Genomic DNA, 16,973 nt, shown 5'->3' on the forward strand with positions numbered 1-16,973 from the left:
TGCAGAACTCTGAATCTCGAACACTAGCCAGAATCAACAGCTTGGGCATTCAGGACTGTGGATCCCGTACCAATGCAAACATAATACCAACATGCATGACAGAAACTACAACTGCATTCCACATAAGGAAATTAAAAGACGGAAGCGACAGGGTCGATGATCGGCCCAGGACAGAGGACTCTGGTGAGCTGCTGCTGGCAACCTATACCCCAGTAGGGGTGAAGGGCTTAAGTAAACAAAAAGGGTATTTAATTTAGGAAATTGTTCATTATAAACTAAACATTTTATTGAATATATATATTCAATAAAAGCAACATTTACATTAAAATGAACCATTTTAATCTAGCTTAATGAGTATAAAATGCAATATAAAATTGATTACCCAACTAGCATTACATTTCCATATCTGCTTAGAAGCACGGGGATCTCTATTACACAGCAACACATCTACTATCCATATCAGAAATGCAACACTAAACCAGAATATCTAACATGACAAACAATTATTAAAACAGGGATAGCTGTTGCACTGTTAAGCTCAGTTCTTCAATGCTCAACAAGAACTGAGTTACTCAGTTTTGAAACGACTATGAAAATCTTATTTTCAAACCAGTCTAAACATCACCAACAAGAAAAGCGGCTCAATAGTGCAGTGGTTAGCATAACGCTTAACAGTACCGACAACCTGGGCTCAACTCCTGTCGCTGCCTGTACATTTTTTCCGTGACTGGACAGACTTCCTCTGGGTGCTCCGACTTCCTCCCACAGTACAAAGCTGTAACGGTTAGTAGGTTATGTGAAATAACCCATGATTAGGCAAGAGTTAAATCAGGGATTGCTGGGCAGCATGGCTCAAAGGGTTGTATCTCAAATAAATAAGTTTTTCTTCTCAATAACCTGAAGTTTTGTCTCCAGGCCTTGATATAAACCACTGTATTCCTTTGATGCCATGTCTGTCCACGCATTAAAGTTGCATTTAAATCTAACAGTAATTTCTTAAATAGGTTGGAACTAAACAATATTTGAAAGCCAAACAACAGAATAACTGAGCTAAAACTGAAATTTTTCAATAATTTTACACAAAGTACTGTCTTTCTGTTGCTTTGCATTTCTGGCAACCTTTAGAAGATGTACAGAGATTTCATCAAATCTGTTTCAGGTAAAACAGCCTTCAATCTCTGGGTGCTCCTTTTTCCTCCCACAGTCAAAAGTGATTCTGAAGCTCTCCTTTATCCCTAATCAATACTAGCTGCCCAAAATAAATAACCCTAGTTATTTTCACGTTGCTTTTGTAAGATCTTCCTGTTTGCAAACTGGCCGCCTCAATTTCAACATAACACCAACTACATTTCACAAGTAGTGAAGTATGTATGCTGTTGTAGTCATTAAAGATAGTGCATGAAGCAGTTTTCATGAACGTCATTGGAGACAGAGCTATTGATCGTATTCCTTCAATTAAATACAAATTCTAGATCGGAATATCTCATTATGTTGTCAATCTTAACTATAATATATCCAAATTAATGAGTAAATCAATTTTAATCTTTACATATGCTTGAATTTGTTCATTGGAAGTTGCCTCCTCCATTATTAAAACTATCAAGTATGCATGAATTTTGTCACCAGAATGCTAGGCTGAAATTGACAATAATTACAGAGTGGTTCAGGCTGTCTTATTTCAAGAAACCAACTTTCAAGCAAAGGTTTATTTAAAGCACCATTTCACCGACACTTCCTCTTCTGACCACCTTTGCTAAAGCCACACTCCATTTATGGAGCACAGTGATCAGAATTTATCAGTGGTTTACATGAAATGCTTTGGAAGCGACGTAGCAGAAGTTTATTGACTGGAACAGATTTTAACCCACTAAAACAATGTACTTTAAAGCCAGCCAGGCTCTCGTTTATAAATACACACAGCCTTGCTATAAGCACACTTATTTCATGACAACCAATTTTGAATATAGAAAACAAGATTCAAAAAATTGGCTTTCAGCTACTTCATTAGTAAACAAGCTGACAATTAGAAATGGCTTTGCATAACTGGAAAAATGCACATCTTTAGTTTTATGGAAATCACAAATACAATGAGGCTGAAGTATACAAATCACTTCTGTCAATTTCAACACAAAAGTACACACATTCTCCCTCAATCTTTTTAGCTTTCTCTAGCCCAACAAATAAATTTGATTAATTCTTATGATGTAAACAAAAAAACTATTTTAAAGGTTAACACATCTTCATATCCAATATTAATGGATAAGCCCAAAACCAAACCAGGGAGTTGCAATGAAAAACAGACAGGAGACAGCACCAGCCAATTGTAAGTCTATAAAATAAATCAAAAGGAAAAGGCCTTCCCCAGTGCACACGACATGACTGAACACGAAACCCTCAACTCCTTTATGAAGTACGTAAATTCAACAACTAGCTTACATTGATTAAATTATGCAAGACATTGTCTGTGGAAAGGGCAAATAAAACAAGGGGTGGGGGAGCCTTATTAGCAGCCCCTATTGGGCTGTTAGCATATTTATGCAGCCAGTTCTTGATGCATGAATCGTGCCGCTAGAAGCGATTGCAATGTAATTTTTTTCCAGATGCATCAAGACAGCTGTCGGGGAAGCCAGTATGCCAGGAATCAGTGGTGCAGGCACCCCTTCAAGGTCGATATCAAAGTAGCTTTACTGACCCCCCAGAAGTATTTCAGAACAACAAGCGCTTCAAATTCCACCAATCTAAAATAGGCACAGAAATCACTGGGTACATACGTAACTGGAACATCATCTGCAGAGAGAAAGGAGACATTGGCATTTTGTGATGAAGGGTCTTCAAAGATAATTTTGCCCTATCAAGTATGACTGGCACTAGTAACTGTACTAAATTAGGAATCTGGCAAAGCACCTTCTGACATTTTCTACTCCCTTATAATTGACCTGTAATTTCATGTGCCTTATTCATACTTCGAGGCAATGCACTGAAATTATTTTATCCTGATAACTCTGCAGCATTCCTGGTCACAGAAATAGCTTCAACAGACTGCGCCAGTCTACTGAAAGGACACATAAGCACTTAGCGGCTTAACCCATCCACTAGCACAATATTTTCACTGAATGACTGGACGAAAGATGCACCTGACCACTGCAATACAATTGCCAAGGTTACTAAATAAACTGCAAAGACGAACACCAATGCTGCAAGCCAAATTAATCACTACAGACTAGTGACTGATCAGTTGCTTTTTACGTTTTTCTATATCCTCATTTAAGGACAGATATTTTCCCGCACATTCTTAAATAGATGTGAGAGAACCACGAGTATAAATATTAGGTGTAAATGCATGCCAGGGCACAACCAGGGTACTTCGTGCAGAAACATGCACATTTCCAGACAGCATAGAAGGCACAATACTCCTTACAGATCCCATGTTCAGATGTTGCTCAGCAGGATTTTGGCTAATGGACTAAACCTAACATTATGGCCAGCTTTCAGCCAGCACAAAAGAAAATTTGGGTATGTAGTATTACCCATCGGCAAAGATGAACCTTAAGACTTTACAAAATATAACCTACAGCATTTAAAATAGCTGGTTTTTAAACTGCACTTAGTGCTTTATCAGCTGTCCATATTGTCACTTTCATCAATGCTATGCTATCTTTAAAAGGCATAGTTTTGACAATACTTCCAGATATCATGCTTCAGAAAAGCATTTATAATTGTTACCCATTTTTCCAGACTATTTCCTGCAATTAGCTTTTATTTTTGTAGTTAAAGCAGCAAAGCATCTTGGATTAATATAATCAGGAGCTGATTACTGACTTCAAGAGGAGGAAACCCAACATCCATGAGCCATCGGAGAAATTTTCTGCTACTTATCTATTTAATACTGTTTTTCTATTACTGTCTTGTTTTTATCTACCACTTTATTTAATTGCCTGAGAGGAAGCCAAACAGAGTTTCATTGTACCTATGCATAATCACAATAAAGATCATTCAATTCAACTGAATTAGAGCTTTAAGGCAGCTTTAAATTCCTAGGTGCTATTATTTCAGAGGACTTGTCTGGCCCAGCATGCAAGCACAATTACAAAAGCATAGCAGCATCTCTACTTCCTAAGAAGTTTACAAAGATCGGGCATGACATCTAAAACACTGACACTTTTATAGATGTGTGGTGCAGAGTATATTGACTGCCTGCATCAAAGTCTGGTATGGAAACACCAATGACCTTGAACTGAAAATCCTACAAAAATCGTACAGCCCAGTCCATCACAGGTAAACCCCCTCCCTGCCATTGAGATCATCTGTACAGAGCATGCCACAGGAAAGCAGCGTCCATCATCAGGGACCCCCACCCAGGTCATGCTCCCTTTTCGCTGCTGCCATCAGGAAGGCAGTACAAGAGCCTCAGGAGCCACACCACCAGATTCAGGAACAGTTATTTACCTCTCATCTGGCTCTGGAACCAAAAGGGATAGATAACTCAAACACCCAACACTCAATTGTTCCCAGAACCTATTTCAAGGACTCTGTTTAATGTTTAATGTTTATTGCTTACTTTTTTTTCTTTCCTCAATTTGTTCCCTTTCGCACACTGGATGTCTGCCCTGTAGGGAGCAGCCTTTCTTTGATTCTATTATAGTTATTGGATTTACTAAGTACGTCGCAAAAAAAACAAATTCAGATCTCTTTTCTTGCAGACATATAGTTGTATATCTATGTACTTCAATAATAAATTTACTTTGAACTTTGAAATGGCATTTCCAACTAGGACTGTGCTGAAAGCAAAAATGCAGTGAAAACAAGAAAATAGAATTATACAAAAAAATTAGTTGCAAGTCAAATGGATACAAGGTAACTAGTAAAAGCCCAAATCAATTAGTAAGGATTAGTTTGACAAGATTAAAAGTGCATCTCTTGGAACATAGCTGATTTGAAGTTATCCTCACCTACCACAACTACCTCTCTTTTTTTGGGGGGGTTGGGGGGGAGAATGTCTCAAAACACATCTTTGTATGAACACCACCTGCCAGTTCTCCCATTTCCACTGCCAGCATTAAATGCTTCAGAACAAAGCAGCAAATGTCACTGCTGTTGCAGCATGGTGAAATTTCTGCTGGCAAAATGAAATCGGTCTTAAAACACAAGTGGCAAATTTAATCATCCACCTTAATTTGTGAAGATTTTAAACACTTACACAACCCTTATTTTGAAGGAATATAGCAATTTCTCCAATACTTATTGCTTATTAAAATTAGCTAGAAAACACAAGCCCCTCCTGCTGTTCATGATTAAATTTTTTAAGTAGAGGAACATTACTAGAATTTCTGGGAAGGTTACATCTTGTTTGATTAGTCTACTGCATATCGTGATACAATTTTAAACCCTCTATAATACAGTAGGCATTAATTGTGAACACTGAGAATAGAATGTAATCTAGCTGGTTAAAACCAAAAACCAGACTAGTTATTAAACCAGATGATGAGTACACCCCCATGCAACAGGGAAGACAGAAGACACAAATACCCACAAAGGACAATCAACTGTGACTTAAAGCGCCAAGGGTTGAAGAGGCTGATTAACGGTCTCGATAAAGCTGATGCAATGCATTGACGTATAAAACGAGGACTCACCACTAAGTGCAAGAGTCATTAATAAACCCAACAAGGATTCATTTCCCAAAGGGAAATAAGACGCTATACACTACAACAATAAAAGCGGTCCAGAAAAATAGAAGTTAGATTTGCTAGGGAGAAAAGAGCAGAAAAAATACAGTGATAAGAATAGAGGTAGAGTCATCAGAAACAGCTCAGAAGCATGGATGTTGACTAATATGATATCTGAAGCCTTGACTGAAAAACATTCATATACAAAGCGAATGCTCCATCATAGACACCTCAAACCAGCCTAGAGACAAATCTAACCAGTCTTCAATAATAGCTCCCTAATGTCCCCACTGGGAAAAGGCTGGACTGCACTGACAGCTATCCAGTAGGTCTATACAGAACCATCAAACTGCAGAGATGACATCGGTATGTTTCAACTTGCCCAGCTATACTATTACATTGTACAAGTATGAATCAGAGGTCATCTGCAGGATCTAAATCCTTTCGTCATCCTTAAACTCAACAAGTCAGAGTGGGAGGAGGGGGGGTGGAAAGAGAAGAGAGGGAGAGGCTAGGTTCTGCTAAAATAAAATGAAAACTTTCTCTGCCTGTTTTCAATCAACAGTAAAAGTGACAAATGATGTAACTTCTACGAATTTCATGATCGGTTTTTATGGTCTATCAATGCCCAAGACCAAAGCCCCACAATAATAACCCTTCAGCAGTTGCCTGAGACTTGAGGACAACTTACTTCACCACAATTTGTGTAGCCTGAGATATCTGGTGAGTGGAACCAGATGGGACAGAAGACATCTGATGGAGTGGGCGAGAGTGCAAGGTTACTTCTTTATGCACCTGATGTTCTCAATACAAGCGAAAACCATACAACCACAGAAGTGAACCCATAGGGTTCACAATTTTATCCTTTGTAAAATATTTAGAGGCCTGAAAAATACTGTTGCTTTATGTAAACATTCAAACAATCTAGTAATTAGGATTAAATCTACTTTAAAATGTTTTCTTACATCCAAGATGACTGAAATAGAAAATGAGACTAATTTCAATATTTGAATAGATTGAATCAGGCATGTTTAACCTGCAGTGCATGTACAGTTACATCTATCAAGACTTAGGGGTCTACAATTTACTTCCAAACATGCAAGAGGAAATAGATGGTGCTCTCCTACAACTAGCTGTCCCCTACAGTATGCCAGGAAGTTTGTAATCCGCTGACAGGAAGGAAGCAGCTTTGCAAGGCTGAGCTCCTACTTGTCCAATCTAATGTCTACAGGCACATTGACTGTTTTTTTACCCCTCCTGTTCTCACTTTATACAAATGACTGTACCTCCACAAACAAATCCATTAAAATCCTGAAGTTTGCAGATGACATGACTGTAGTTGGTCTCATCTCTAATAATGTGACCTGCTCTCAAAGGATAGTAAACCTTCTTACAGCATGGTGTGCTTGTAACAACTTGGAGCTGAATGCTATCAGGACAGTGGAAATGAAGATTGTCTTCTGCAAACAACTCCCATGGAAATATGGTCAGGCTATGGTCTGTGGTAGTCATATTCCCAGGGACTACCACTGAAGTAGGATAGCACTCATCCCTAGGAAAGACCAGCAGAGACCGTTCTTCCTACACTAGTTAAGGAAACTTACATTTCAGAGTGTATACTGTTAAATTTTTACTCAGCCATCAGTGGAGTTTGTGACCACCTCTATTACTCATTGCTTTCCCGCCACCTCCTTCTTCTGCAAGTCCAGGGAGCTGCTACAAGTCCGTTACCACCAAAGCTACATGTAATCTCCAAAGCTTTTTTTCCTATAACTGTCCAGCTTCTCAATAAAACTGACTCACATGTAATACCCTAACTGTCCTTGCACAACATCTGTTAAATGGTCTTTCTTGCTCACCTTGTTCCGGTGATAGTAATTGCATTTGTTCATGCGCTCACATTCCAGTTTGATTATTGACATTTATGCTAATTGTTGATTGCTCCTGGCTGTTTGCACTATTGTCTTGTAAATTGCTGGTTGCTATTTCAGGATTGCTCTGCCCGCCAGAGAAAGCAGTATCTCCCAGTGGTCACACATTTTAATTCCACATCCCATTCCCATTCTGATATGTCTATCCACGGCCTCCTCTAGATGAAGCCACACTCAGGTTGGAGGAACACCACCTTATATTCCGTCTGGGTAGCCTCCAACCTGATGGCATGAACAATGACTTCTCTAACTTCCGTTAATGCCCCACCTCCCCCTCGTACCCCATCCGTTTTTTTATATATATCTTGGCTCCATCCCTCCCCCTCCTGTCTTCTCCTATCATTTTAGATCTCCCCCTCCCACTTTCAAGTCTCTTACTAGCTCTTCTTTCAGTTTGTCCTGACGAAGGGTCTCGGCCCAAAACGTTGACTGTACCTCTTCCTAGAGATGCTGCCTGGCCTGCTGCGTTCACCAGCAACTTTGATGTGTGTTGCTTGAAATTTCAGCATCTGCAGATTTCCTCGTGTTTGCTATTGTGTTGTCTGCTACACTATTGTCCTGTGTTTTATGCTCAGCTCCTAACCACAATCAATTCTGTTATGTTTCACACATTCGCAATAAACTGATTCTTTGCCATACTCTGCATCTGTAGTTTAAATGAATTAAAATGTGCTCCTTTTCAAATAATCTTCAGCTACATTTTCACCTCAAACCCTCCAATGGACGAGCAATCTTGTCATTGATTGCAGAAAGTCACAGCCAGTTACAACAAAGGCCATGAATAAAACACAGAACTTCTATTCAGAACTAAATTATACCTGTGGCTATTTGACCAAATTTTGCACAGAAACACGAAGTTTATTTCACACTTTTAAAGATTCCTTTTTGATTGCACTATATGCAACAAATTCAGTTAACATTTCTGCCCAAATATTTCTAAAGCTCCCAGAAGTAAACACAATCAGTGATTATCTTCATTGGGCAAGTTCCAACTTATTATGACCAGGGAAGATAACAAATCTTGGTGCACGAGAATTGCGGAATACCATATGCCGGTTTTTCCAATGACAGTTGAATTCTCAAGGACCACGAATTAGTTATTCTATTCTGTTGAAGAGAGGTAGCCTACATGAAAAACATCTTCTATGAACTCATACAGACACGCCCGCAATTCAATAGGTAATGCTCAATGTTTTTCCAACATTTACAAAAGCAGAGTGAAGATCCAAAAAAGTGAAAAATCAAAAATGCTGGAAATCTAAACAAAAAAGTGCTGGAAACACTCAAGTCAGCAGCAAAAACAGCTGAAATTTCAGATCAAACCCTTTGTCAGAACTGGGAAGAAATGAAAGCTTCAGATAAACCTATACCCCAAGGTCACCATGGATTTACTCCAGAGATACCTCCCCCTCCCTGTAATTTAAGCTTCCATTGTCTCCCTCCCAGCCTGGCGAAGTCTTTGACCTGGAGTGTTAGCGGTTTCTGTTCCCACAGCTGTGACCTCAGCAAGTCCAACACGCTCTTTTCACTTTCTGCAGCAATAGCATTTATTAGTGCAGTGCAGTGCACATTTTCCAATAATTAACTTATTTTGTAACGGCAGAAAGCAGGCATCCATCCCACTCAGTCCATGTTCTAAGTAATCCTATTACAGGGAATGTTCCTGAGAACTCCTAGTAACACAGTACTTCCACAAGTTAGAAATGAACACAAAAAGAAGTGGGTGAGTATGAGAGAAGCAACTGATTGGAGACCAAGCGGGTATGGGAAGAGAGGCCACTACAGCTGGACTCAGTGAACAATTCAGTCTGCTCAGCTCCACCCAGCCCTGATTAGTTGCAGCACTGGGTGGGGTAGGAAATTCCCTACTCCCCATTCAGCAAAACATAACTGCAGCAGTTAACAAATCCATCCCCAACCACCCAAATGCTCACATATATGGGACGTCCACAAATCAGGCATTGATAATGCATTGAAGACCCGAAGACCCTTTTCCTTTCTCTTCATTTCCTGCATACCTATACCTTTTCCATCAATGCCCTGATTCTGGTTGCCATTAGTGTTATATTAATAGGTAATTTGCAGCTGCCACCAATACGTGGTCAAAGAATGTGCAAATTCCACAGAGCCAGCATCCAAGCTCACGGTCAAACCTGAGTCATTGGTGCTTAGGTAGTAGTGCTAACTTTTGCGCCATTGAGCCATGAACCTAATCCCAGAATTGCCAATGTTGACCAAAAGTGGCTATTTTATTTTCAGCCATATTCATAGAACACTACAACACAGAAAGACCTCTTTGGCCCATTTAGTTCATGCCAAACTATTAATCAGTCTAGTCCCATAGCTCTTCATACCATTTTTAAATTCTGGGTGTTACCTTTTATAAGAGTTCAAAACATAGCCCAGACACAACCACAAAGTATCTTGCCTTTTCCATTAGCTATGAACTGAGAGAGAAGAAACCCAAACAATTCTGCTCACGCCAAGCTAAACATTTACCATCAAATCTGGATCCAGAAATACCAAGAAAAAAATCAAGGCATGTTGTGCATGGAAATAAGTAGAATCCAGACTCTCAGTTCTGATAATATTGCATATGTCAGTATTTAACAAGAAACTTAACAGTTCATTGCAAAAGCTGAGTCTAATTGGGCTACGTGCAAAAAATGATTTTTACACTGTAAAGCAAAAAAAATCCACATTATTTCACCATTACCAAAGGGCGCATATTACAAAAATGATATTTGTTGATGGTTCCCAGTATGGACAAAATGAACAGATGTTTAACTTGTATGCTTTCAATATCACTACTTGATGATAATATGCACACACACAAATATTAAGCATCAGGAAAAAGGGATAAAAGGTTTTCAGCTTTGCACCTGATGAGATTTGTAGTCAATCACCCCTGTTCTAGCTGAATATCAGCTTAAAGATACTGAATATTCTTCTGATAAGGAAAATCTCAATTCACTGGCTCCTTTCTGGGGGAAAAAAACATTTGTAATTTGTATATCTCTACAACTTGCCTATATTCAGCATAATTTTCAATCAATAAACCACTGAATACTCAGAGGTTTGAGAATGCCAGTTTAACCTTACCGTAAAGACTGTCAGAACTCACAATCAGACCCAGAGCTTCTCTGAATCCCTCCACTGAACTGAAAGCAGCAAAGTTACTGGTAGTGTTGCCATATGGTTGAAATGAAGGTAATTCATCTGCCCCACATTTCCTCCCCCCCCCACCCAAAACCTATCCTGTCAAAATTATCACTACGCATTGTTTGAGACAGCGTGGCTTCTTGTATATCAAACCTGTGAGCGATTTCCCACCTCCACTCGACTCAGTACAATAATCCTGAGAATTATTTTCTCTCAAATTCCCTTCCGAAAGATACAATTGATACGCAACAAGGTGCGGATAACATGTTCAAAAAAAATTCAATCCCTTTTTGATCTTCTGCTGTTAACTTTAACCCTTGCAATCTAGATTTTTTTTTAAACCAACTGCAATTTGGAAAGCGCTATTTTTTTAAAAATCTTCTGAATTTTATCTTGTTTGGCTCTATTAAGGCTTCTTCTACTTTGATGAACCTCAGTTTTGCCAGACTAACCTTGTAGCCAAAATTCCTGAACCCAAGAATTATTCTCATCTTTCCTGTCCCTGTGGGAGCTTGGGATTCATAAGTATTGTTACACAGCTTGGGAAGGGACAGTTTTAGCCCAACATTAATGCCAAATGAAATGTCTAGCAGAGCTAGTTCAATTTGTCTGTTTTGGACCTAATATTCAAGGATTTTTCTACACACACACCAGTCCAAATGGTTTTTACTGCACCTGCATCTTCAGCTTTCTGTGGCAGCTTGCTCCAAGTACCAACCATCTTCAGAAAAGATGACCCTTAGGTTCCATTTGAACCTAAGGGCCTTCTTTATACTCAAACCCAGATCTTTATACTGTTGTGATTTGTATACTGAGAGAAAGATTGTGTCCATCCACGTTACCTACACCTCTTATTATTTTTATGTACCTCCAAGGTCTCACCTCAACCTCCTATACTCCAAGTGTAAAAAGGTCCCGGCCTATCAGGCCTCTCCTGATAACTCAAACTTTACTCAGTATGGTTTACTAACAATTTCTCTCAACATTCTGCATTTATCAGACACCAAGCTTTTGTCTTCCCATTTATCAGCCTCCAAGCAGCCTGCTCCCACCTGGATTCTCCATTCCCACCACGTGGCTCCATCTGCCACTTACACTTTCCTTGTCTGCTTCTGTCAATCATCCACCTTGCCCATTTCCCAATTCTACCTCTGGTTTGTTTTGCCCAGCCTCCTTCACCAATGAACCTCTCATCAATACTGCCCATATTCTCCCTGCACTTCCAGCTCTGTTACATGGTCTCCACATGAAATATTGACAACTCCTTCTCTTATCCCCCTCTCTCATAGATGCTGCTTGACACTGAGTAGCTCCAGGTTCCTGCCTCTGCAGTATCTTGAAAACTTAGAAGCTCCATATTGAACATCTGCCTTCTTGACCCACCAATAGCATTAACAATAACTGACCGGACACCATCTCTCAAACAACCCAGCTGGATGGAAATGCAATCATTCAGTTCTTTTTTCATGTTCAGTCAAATCTAAAGAATTACCTGAGATTTCTTCTCCTACCAGACATTAACAGTGTTCAAGAAATTATCGTTGTCTCTACTTCATTTGAACATTTCCCTTCACCAGGACCCTAAAACTATCAGTGACCACATGCATGTCAAGTTCCTTAGCACAGTTTTTAATGCACAAGGGTGGAACATAAGCATTAACTTTACATGCTGGAAAATAAAAAAAAGCCTCTTCAGTAACAATATTCCATATATTGCTATCAAACACATACATCCATACTGACCTAAAATCCATAGTTGTTAGAATCCCGGGGGGGGGGGGGGGCGCGGGATTGTTTGAAAAGAAAAAGAGACCATTTGCCAGTTTACTCAGAACCAATAACTACTTTCCTTCCTCCAAGTCAGTTATACTGCTTATGTAATGATACTCCTCACTGGAAAAATTGTTATCTATTAGTCATTACTCCACCCTGGGATTGTTACCTTCTCAAACTTTATGACATAGTAAATTGAAGTCAAAGTACGCATGTTAAATTTCACAGCAAGTCCCACTACAGAATACTACAACTGAACATTTATAAATTTTAAAATTTAATATGAACATAATTACAGAAATCCAAACATCTAATTACTATAGCAACAACTGTGTTGCCAAAATGCCAAATTAAAAAATATCTCATCTTCAATTAGTGTACAAAAGCTGTGAAAAACCTATCGGCATGCATATGTGCACATAGCCTACAGTACTAATAACCGTATTCCAGAATATCCAGACCAAGATGTATACAAGTCTAACCACAAGAGCAAAGGCTTTCACACACACATACAAATGATACTGGTAAAAGGGCGATTAACTGGCCATGTTATTTGACATTTTTTTTTGGACAATGTATCCTATCATCACTTAGTTTCTTTTCCCACCCCGACACCAAACACACCCTCTTCACTGCACTTGCTTCAAACCTATTTATTACAGCTTGAGGCCGACTGAAATTTTATTCCTCTGCACAAGTCTTGCTTAACCTACTACATTAACATCAATATTAACCTGAGGAATTCATATGGATTACATTTAGCATACTGAATAAGGAGCTCAATCACTATCAGAACCAAAAAAAGCAGATGCTGAAAATATGGAAAGCATGTAAAAACATTGGAATTTTAGGATAAGTGCACTTGAGAGAAATGGGAAGTCAGAAATGAACATTTCAATTTGCCAAGGGAAAAAAAGATAAATGCAGGCCATAAAAATGAGGTAAAATTTGGAATAGGTAAAATTGTAAACACATGAAATTCTGTAGATGCTAGAAATCCAATGCAACAGACAAAATGCTGGAGGAACTCAGAAGGTCAGGCAGCATCTATGCAAATAGGATAAATAGCCGACACTTCAGGCCAAGACCCTTCTTCAGGAGTGGAAAGGAGAAAGGAAGATGCCAGAATAAAAAGGTGGGAGGGGAAAAAGGCTACCTGGAAGGTGACAAGTGAAGCCAGGTAGATGGGAAAGGTAAAGGGCTGTACAGGAAGGGATCTGACAGAACAGGAGAGTGAATCATTGAAGAAAGGAAAGGAGGGGGCCAAGGAGGAGGTGATAGGCAGGTGAGAAGAGGCAAAAAGCCAGAGTAGGGAACAGAAGAGGGAGGGGGCAGGCTAGGCCTGTTTTTGTTCTTTAAGGAACATTGGAGTTTTGCAGCCAGTATTACCACCAGTACTTATTTCTTTCAAACTGCTATCCATGCTAGGCAGACCTTGTTCTGACCTCCCTTTACACTTTCTTTCCCTAACCGAAAAACCTATTGTTAAAGCTTTTGGATCGGATGAAATAGTAAGAGCCTAAACGGTAGTTGCTACTCAACAGATAACGGATCAAACATTTCCAATATTTTGATGACTTACAGAATTGATTGAACACAATACAAGACTGAATTAGAGTACATATTTACCCCTTGTTCCGCAAAAGTGTGTCAGTTTTGTTACACTTGGGATCATTACGTATGCATATGAAACACCGATGCAATACAGACACCAATGTTTAACTTAAGAGGAAGATCAATTCAGTGTGTCACCATCCCAGTTAGATGCAACAACCAGAAAGACTGTCAAGATTAATTCCAAAAATGAATCAACAACATACTATTCAAGAAGATGTCTTTGTATGAAACCTGGCTTCTTAAACCGCTTAATGTTTCTTTTAAGTCACTTCAACCATTTCTTCAGTTCCTTTGCCGATATATTTTGCAAACCCTGTCAAGTGAATGCCCTGTCAATTTGGGGCAATGAGAATATAGTTTTATATTCAAACTAGATTTGCAATACATTGAGGAATACAAGATCAAAAGGGAGTTCAATACCTAGTCTCTACAATCAGCAGGAAAACATTACAAAATTCATTTTCTTTGCATTACAACCTGATTCTTGGGAAAAAAATCTGAATTTTGCATTGCAAAATTAATTTATTATGTAACATTTGGAATGACATTTATAAAGGAGCGCAAAGTACTTTCATACACCTGCAATAGACACGTGACAACAATAAACAGTTTTAAAGTCAGTACGCAACTATGAACTGGCCCATGAGCCATAATCACGGAAGATTTTTCAACCATTTTGTCTCATCTGTTCATAATGCACAGGTCCTTGCTCTGAATGTCTTTCATGCATTTGTTTTGGATTATGTGGGAGGGAAGGGCAAAAGAAAATAACAATTCAGTGATTATCTAGAAGCCAATGGAAGAGTTGCTGATAAAGTCACCCAACTGGCATTCATCTGTCAAAACTAACCTTGACAATCAGAACAGTTTATGGGCTACTCAATTAAAGTTCAACCCTGCTCCATCTCTAACCATGCTCACATCAACACAGCACTCAAACAAAGAACACCTCAACAATTGGCAGAAACCACACTTGACAGAAAGGGGCAATAAATAATGTTGATGAGGGAAAGAAACCAAATAAAACAAGACGGCTTTGAAAGCAGAATACTTCATTTTAACAAGCAGGTTCGACATGTAAATCAGCAGCTACCAATGTAGAAATAGGAACTGACAAGTCAGAAGCATAAGGCAGCAATCATTTGAAGATCAGAGATGAAGGCAACGATGAAATATGAATGAGATGGTGGGATCAAAACTCAAGGACTGATATCTCAGTCTACACTTGGCAATTCAGTCACTCAAATTTCATGGTAATCAATGTAAATAACACAACTGAGGAGGAATTTGTTGTTTGCGGGTATAAGACTCATCAGGTTCCAAGGAGAAAGCCCAGTGAAGTACAGCAGTACCATTGTCAGCCAAGGCTCAGATGCTAGCTGAATAGTAGTTCAAAGTAAATTTTAATATCAAAGTACATACATGTCACCAGATGCAACCCTGAGATTCAATTTTCTGCAGGCATACTCACTTCTATATAGTAACTGTAACAGAATCATTGAAAGATCAACCAGAATGCAGAAGAGAAACTGTACAAGTGCAAATATAAATAGTAATAAATAACGCGATATAAAGAATCCTTGAAAGTGAGATCATTGGTTGCGGGAACATCTCAATGGACAGGTAAGTGAGTATAGTTATCCCCCAAGGGGTAGTAACTGTTCTTGAACCTGGTGGTGCAAACTCTTGCACCTTCTACCTGATGGCAGCAACGAGAAAAGAGCATGGCCTGGGTAGTGAGGATCTCTGATGATGGTAATGTAGAGTAACACACAAAATGCCAGAGGAACTCAGCAGGTCAGGTAGCATCTGTGGAGGGAAATAAGTAGTCGACGTTTCGGGCCAAGAATGTAGTAACGTAGTGCTGGCAAGATTTAGAACAGTGTCAGTTTTACCAAAATTAAGATGGATAAATTTACAACTTACCCAAAACCCAATATGAGCCAAGGTACTGCAGACTGTGACAACAGCTATGGAATCCACAGCAGGTGGGGGAGGAAAGCCATGAGCATATGTGGAAGCTGACTCCATGCTTTGAAGACGACATCAAGGGGCAGCATGTAAACGAAGAAGAGGACAAGGATGGAGAAGGGATGCACCAGAATATAAGAAGAGGAAGAGAAACTATTGGTGTACTGCCTTCATAGCAAGAAATAGAGAGAATGTCAGAAATAGAAAATGGAGGAGACCCGAGTATGTGACGGCAGCATAGGGAATTAGTTAATTAGTTTCATATCTATGAAGGCAAATCAAATACAATGAACAATGAAAGACTATACAAAAGATTGTTAGCACACTGATTCATTGTGTAATTGTTTTATGCAGAAGAACGCAAAAATACATTAGTCAACCTACTACAAAAGAATCTTGTAAACTTTGACCTCAAACACCCAAACCTTACATCCATAACATGCAGATTTGGAATAACTTTGCAGACTTTTGTCTAAACAAACCAATCTCTAGAAAAAAATGTTAATAACTGACTTAATATAATTGCTTGAAGTGCATAAAAAAAGTTTGTATAATATTTTTGTAGGAAATTGGTCAGGACAACTGCACAAATACTTCAAGACCAGAATTCTAATTTATTTTTGCAATTTAGAAAAAGGAAGATTAGAAAAAGTTAAAGTACAGTTATTCTCAAAATTTCGCATATTTTATAAAACCCTGAGATTCATCTCCTAAGAGGAACCCCCAAAAAAGAACAAAAACAAAACCAAATTTAAAAATATCTTGGATTTGATTACTTTTAGTCAGAATAAATTCAGACAAATGGACCTCAGGGTTTTATTACTTTAAAATAAAGAAAATATATTAAGCTATA

General features: G+C 38.8%; 1 protein-coding gene across 5 annotated transcripts in view; it reads right to left on the reverse strand.

The window, feature by feature from the left end:
• The window catches only part of qkia (QKI, KH domain containing, RNA binding a), a 132,210-nt gene that overhangs the window by 101,013 nt on the left and 14,224 nt on the right, over positions 1-16,973 (reverse strand). The gene's annotated exons all lie outside the window — the stretch shown is intronic.

The sequence above is a fragment of the Mobula hypostoma genome, chromosome 28 (genome assembly GCF_963921235.1).
Source record: "Mobula hypostoma chromosome 28, sMobHyp1.1, whole genome shotgun sequence".
NCBI lineage: Eukaryota > Metazoa > Chordata > Chondrichthyes > Myliobatiformes > Myliobatidae > Mobula > Mobula hypostoma.